This window comes from Chelonoidis abingdonii, chromosome 22, assembly GCF_003597395.2.
Source record: "Chelonoidis abingdonii isolate Lonesome George chromosome 22, CheloAbing_2.0, whole genome shotgun sequence".
Taxonomy (NCBI): Eukaryota; Metazoa; Chordata; order Testudines; family Testudinidae; genus Chelonoidis; species Chelonoidis abingdonii.
Window position 1 is genome coordinate 33,288,530 of NC_133790.1, and position 6,117 is coordinate 33,294,646.

Genomic DNA, 6,117 nt, shown 5'->3' on the forward strand with positions numbered 1-6,117 from the left:
TGTGTCCCTGGGGGGTCAGGCAAACTCTCAGCACCTGAAGCTTCTGCCACTCACCTCGTGCCCCAGAGATCAGCCATAGCCCTGGTTCTGCTCCTCTCTCTAGAGTGCGAAAGGAGCCAAGTCAGCAACTCCATGAGAGCTATGGGCCTGCAGAACCAACAGAGAAAAAATAGGTGCTCAGCACCCACTGACAGCCAGCTCCCCCCCCACAACAGGCCTTGCTGACAAGCTCCTCCTCTTCCCCTTCAGCACCTCCCACTTGCCAGTGATCAGCTGTTCAGTGGGATGCAGGAGGCACTGGGTGGGGAGGAGGAGGAGCAGGGATGGGAAGAGGTGGGAGAGGGAGAGGAATGGTGCAGGCCGGGAAGAGATGGGACAGGGGTGGGGGTTTGAGGGAAGGGGTGGAGTGGGGGCAGAGCCTGGGGAGGAAAGGGGGATTTCTCCCAGACCCCGGATCCCTCTAGAGCCGGCCCTGAAGGGAAATGCTGATTATCAGTGACAATAAAACTGACCAGCCTTGTAGGGGAGACAGAGGGAGATCCACGCTCATCAGGTCTCTTCTCTCCCCCAGGTGAGCGAGACACTGCTCTCTCCTGGCTCTCACTCTAGCAGCTGATGTCAAGGAGCCATTTCCCTACAGGAAGAGCATTGAGTGTCCCTGTGGTGCTGGGGGGGGCGGGGCTGGCACTGCTGCTGCCTGTGGGGCTGGCAGGGGGTTGATGTCTGCACAGACTCTCAGCTGCCAGGCCAGAGGGGGCACTTGGGACCTTACCAGACTGGCTCAGTGAAGACGGGAGGTTGACAGAGCAATACAGACGCTCTCCAGAGCATGGAGCAGCATCCGCCCATGCAGGCAGGCAATGAGCATTTCCCACAGCCTGGAGCCAAGAGGGAGGCAGCAGCTGCTGTTCCAGCTCCTCAGGGACAGGCCCTGTCAGCCAACAGCCACTTTTTACTCACCACAGCTAAGGGCGTCTGGTTCCTCCGGTGGGGTGTGGAGCAGCCGTTCATTTTCTTGTTCGCACTCCTCTGCTGTGTGAAAATCGGGGAGGGGAGGCAGAAGCCCCACTTCCCTCTCGAAATGACACCCAGTGGGGGAAGCCAGGACAACAGGGTGGGGCGGCAAGTGGTGGCCAGACTCTCACCGCCAGGATCTAGTCTAGCTCAGGGTCCAGGTCAACTTCCTCCCCACACCACTGGCCCCCAGCCCTTTTCCACCACCAGGTCAACCCAGGCCCTAGGGCAGAAACAGGGTGAGGAAGCAAGTCAAGCCGAGCAAGGCAGGCAAAAGCAAGTCTTGTCTTCATGGGCTGCTCACAATGACGTCCTTTTTGTGTGCAACTGCTGCAAAAACATCCTGGACAGAGAAGCAACAGGCCAAAATAATCCAATATGGCTGCCAAAGTAGCTCAGTTAGGAGAGCATTAGAGTGAAGATCTAAAGGTCCCTGGTTCAATACCAGGCTTTGGCAGGTTCTTTCATCCCTTTTGTGCAGGGACAGCTTGTTGTCTAGCAGCACAGCGGTGCCTGTGAACAAGGCTGGCCTAGGTCAAAGCAATTTTGGGGGCCCCTTCCATTAAAAAAAAGTTGCAATACTGCAGGGCCTGGGGCAAATTGCCCCACTTGCCTCCCCTCTGGGTGGCACTGAAGTTGACTCTCTGATCTTGGGCTCTGCAGTAGGAAAACATAGAATGGGCTTCTGCCCCTAGTTGGCCCACCTGACCTTTAACGATGAGAGCTGTCTTCCCAACACGGCAGGAAGAGAGCAAGGCAGGGTGACCCTCAGGAATGGTGCCAGAGGGCTGCTGGGCAGTGACAGGTAGGGACTGGGGATGAAAACTCCTCTGCGCAGCTGAGCAAGGGCAGTAGCAGGGAAGGGACATCTGTGAAAATGGCTGTGTGGAAGGTGGAAGGGATTTAGGGGCCCAGGAGGAAATGCTTGATGTTCAGTGCCTTGGAGCAGCTGGACTTGGACATGGTGGCTGTTCAGGAAATGCACATTAACAACTCTAGAGTCGCCCAATAGGCAGAGGGTGATTGGAGGAAGGGCCTCCTGGCCAGGGAAGAATGATGGGACTGGAGTCTTGTTTTTCACATTTGCGGAGCGAGTACAGAATGTGGTGGAGCTCCAACCAGGGAGGGCATTACCAGTAGACTTTATGCTCTGTGGCACTGGTTACTGCTATATTAGTGTGTATGGTCCCCAGTTAAGGCATGAGAGGGAAGATCAAAGGTTCCCTTCCTCTGGACTGCATGATGTTTGTTGTTGGAGGGAGGATTTTAATTGTGTCAGCCTGCCTGAGGACCCCTGGTCCCATTTTCCCAACCGTCAGAGGAAACAGTTTTACAATGAGCACTACCTGGCACAGGTCTGTAGTGAGGTCAGCTTAGAGGAGCTCACTCCAGCTACAGAGGGGGTTCATCTTTCTGCAGGAACAGACCAGGATGCGCATTGACTGGATTTATGCTTAGCTTTTGTGTCTTTAGCATGTTGCTTCTCAGATTCTTTCTTGGCCTGACTTGTTAGACTTTGACACTTAACAGGCCAGAGTTTGTGCACCTTCCTATTATCCTCACTAGGATTTGATTTCCAAATTTTGAGGAATGACTTTTTGCCTCTAACAGCCTCCATTCCTCGGCTGTTTACCTAGAGTGGCTTTCTGCTGGTCCTCCTATTGTCGTTTCTGATTTAGGGCAAGTGTTTCATCTGAGCCTCTAATTGCAGTGTTTTTAAATGGTCTGCATGCTGCTTGCAGGCACCTAACACTTGTGACAGCAGCTCCTTTTAATTCCCATCCAACCATCTGTACTTATGCCTATAGGTCGACTTTAGGTCTTTAACTTTGAGTGGTAGCTGAGAAGATGGTAAATCGGGCAGAAACCCGTTTGACAAACCTCTTCATTTCCTTGTTATTTCCTGACTTCTTCATTCATTGCCTTTTCCTTATTTCCTGGCTGAGGCGGCAGCCTGCCTGGGAGCTCCCTGGCACCTCTGGCTGCCTGGGCTGAAGGAAAGAGGCAGGCCTGGGCGTGGTGAGGGCTTCCTGTCCCGGTCTGAGGCCGCAGTACTTCCTGGTCCCCTTTTCCCACCCACACTGGCAGGCGGCTGTTGCGAGGCTCTCGGGATGCTAGGCAGCGCTGTGTGACTGTCAGGGGAAAAAGCTGAGGCTCCCGACTCGAGCTGCCATTGACTCGTGTGGCTCCACGCTCCGTCACCTGAGGTGGGCCAGGCTGTGGATGTGACTGAGGCTTGGGCAGCATGGCTGCGCTTTCCGGACGAGGCATGAGGCAGGCCAAGGGCTTTGCACAGCATACAGGGAAGTGGGAGGGAGGCGTCTTTGAGCCGGCGTGTCTCGTCCGCTTCTCCCTTGCCACTTGGGCAGAGGCGGGAAGGGAGCAAAACATTCCTGGCTGAAGGTTTTGCGCTCGGCCTTGAGGATTAAGCCCGAGTCTCTGGCACGGCTGCCGAGAGATGGGCTTTTGCAGTGCAGTCCCCACACTCTTCTAGGCAGCAGGTGAACCCACTGTGTCCAGGAGGGGGCCTTCAAGGTGGCAAAAGAGGAACATCACGGCTCCCAGCAGACCTTGAGGAGCCCACGAGGAGCCTTCAGTGACATCCCTCAGGGAGCATAAACCCCCCTCCTTTCCATTAACTGCTGAACTCACTGATCCATGATACCACAGAGACACCTACCAGCAGCTGTTTGCCAGGGTCGCTGCCCAGCACCCTGCACCGCTTCCTGCCAGTGCCAGAGCTTGCAAGGCGCTAGCCTGGAGCCAGGGCTGCTAGGTGCTGCTGAAGAAAAGCCAGCAGAGTGACACAGTGGAAGTGTCCTGTGCCCATAACACAGAGGTCGATCAATCAAAACCCCCTTCTGCCAGCACCAGGCCTCCTTCTTCCTGCACTGGGCCTGCAAGCGAGGGGGCAGCTGGCACAGCACCAAGAGTCTAACCCGTGAGGCAGGAGGCAGCTGATGCCCGCAGCCTGCTGGGGAGCTACCAGAAGTTATTAAGGGACAGAGACTCCTCAATGCCCTTAGTAACAAGTGTTTGGAGTTCCCCAAGGCCAGTAGGGGGGTCACTATGTCAGTCCTGTAACACTGGGTGTCAGGTCACTGTGCAGCTTTGATCTACAGCTCCGATCCCAATGACTGACCAGCAGCCCACAGCCTCCCCTGGGTCTGCCCCACCTGGTTACTCCTTACCCCCCTTCCAGCCCCAGATTTGCCCCCTAATCATCCTACTGCGGTCAGAGCCACAGACGTGGAGGTACTGAAGGAGGAAGGGGTGACTCTAGGGTGGGGTTCTTCTCTAAAGATGGCTGGCTGAAAGGTGGTCCTCATCTGTGTCAGCAACCTGCTCAATTACCTCGCTGCCAGGGGATGCAGACATTTCTGTAAGGCACATAAAGGGGCTATTTGGTGTTGAAGCAAATGTGAGGAATGTGCATTTATGAGAGGGAATTTCCATCTCTTCAGCAGTTGTGCATCAGTGACCTAATGGATAAGGCATTGGCTTCCAAAGCCAGAGATTATGGGTTCAAGTCCCATCTGAGATGAAAATCTGTATATTGTGAGGAAACCTTGGCCTTATCTTCAGCGAGGAAGCTGGGAGATGTTTGAGCACAAAGTCCTGGATCTTGGGAACAATCACCAAGGATGTTAGAAGGCTCAGTCTGGTGACCTAATGGATGCAACCACACACCAAGGGTGGTGAATTCCCCTGTGAGCACACAGTGCTGCTGCACACATATCAACTGCACCAAAAGAGACACAAACTGCACACTGAGGAGACAGCTGGTTTGTTTCCAGGTTGCTTTTATTCCAAAGGTACTGAAGAGTGATCTCTCTTCTTTTTCTGTGGGCAGAAACGCAATGGAAGAGACTCTCACATCCCTTAGCTGCCAGGTGAGAGTGGCAGGATGAAAACGCACTGCAATGAAATTTAAAAAACATTCATAAATAATTTAACAATGAGATGTAAATAAATAAAAAGAATCCAATGGGGACACATGCTGGTGACTTGTTCCCACCCCAGAGAGCGAGGGGCAGGGAGTGTGTGAAAGGTGGGTGGTTAAGTCTGAGGGAGCCTATTCAAGTTAAATAAATTATATCAGACAGCTACAAAATACTCCATTTGCTAACATCAATAGAGAATATATAAATCTACAAGCAAAAGAGCCATACACAGCTAAGACAGGGTGTCCACTTAATACCAGAGTTCCCACGGCCAAATAGCTGGAAGTCCCTTCACAGTCACTGCTAAACAAAACAACATTGTGCAGAACCAAGAGCAGCCCTGCTGTGCCGTTAGGAAGGCCTGCAGGAAACTCAGCAAATCAACTTATGATTCTGTGCTTCTGCTTAGCAGTTACCAAGTGTGATAAATGAAAGGGGAGGGGGGGCGGGTAGCTCTCTTTTTTGGACACCCAGCCAGCCAGTAGCTATAAAATCCCTCTGAGGCCTGGTCTACGCTATGACTTTAAGTTGAATTTAGCAACGTTACCTCGATTTAACCCTGGACCCATCTACACGACGAAGCCCCTTTTTTCAACTTAAAGGGCTCTTTAAATGGATTTCTTTACTCCACCTCCAATGAGGGGATTAGCACTGAAATCGGCCTTGCTGGGTCGAATGTAGGGTAGTGTGGGTGCAATTCGACGGTACTGGCCTCCGGAAGCTATCCCAGAGTGCTCCTTTGTGACCACTCTGGACAGCGCTCTCAGCTCAGATGCACTGGCCAGGTAGACAGGAAAAGGCCCGCGAACTTTTGAATTTCATTTCCTTTTTGGCCAGCATGGAGAGCTGATCAGCACAGGTGACCATGCAGAGCTCATCAGCATGATGTGCACATTGCTGGGGCACGTTGCCTGGCCCGTACTTTGTGAGAAGTCTATGACCATGTCTATGTCCTCATTACTCTCGTCACCGCACTGCTGTCGCCTCCTTGCCTTGCCTGGTTTTGCTTTTGCAGCTTCTGGTTCTGACTGAAAAAAGGCACGAAAACAATATGTCTGCATTGCTCTGATGGAGGGAGGGTGACTGATAGCATGCGCTTCAGAGAATTAAAACAACAAAAGGGGTGGCTTCTGCGTCAAGGTAAAACACAAACAACTTT

General features: G+C 52.9%; 1 non-coding gene across 1 annotated transcript; it reads left to right on the plus strand.

The window, feature by feature from the left end:
- The first annotated feature begins 1,398 nt into the window (after nt 1-1,398).
- Nucleotides 1,399-1,471, plus strand: TRNAF-GAA (transfer RNA phenylalanine (anticodon GAA)). The gene has a single exon. It is a non-coding gene; the product is annotated as a tRNA-Phe (tRNA).
- Nucleotides 1,472-6,117: the final 4,646 nt, after the last annotated feature.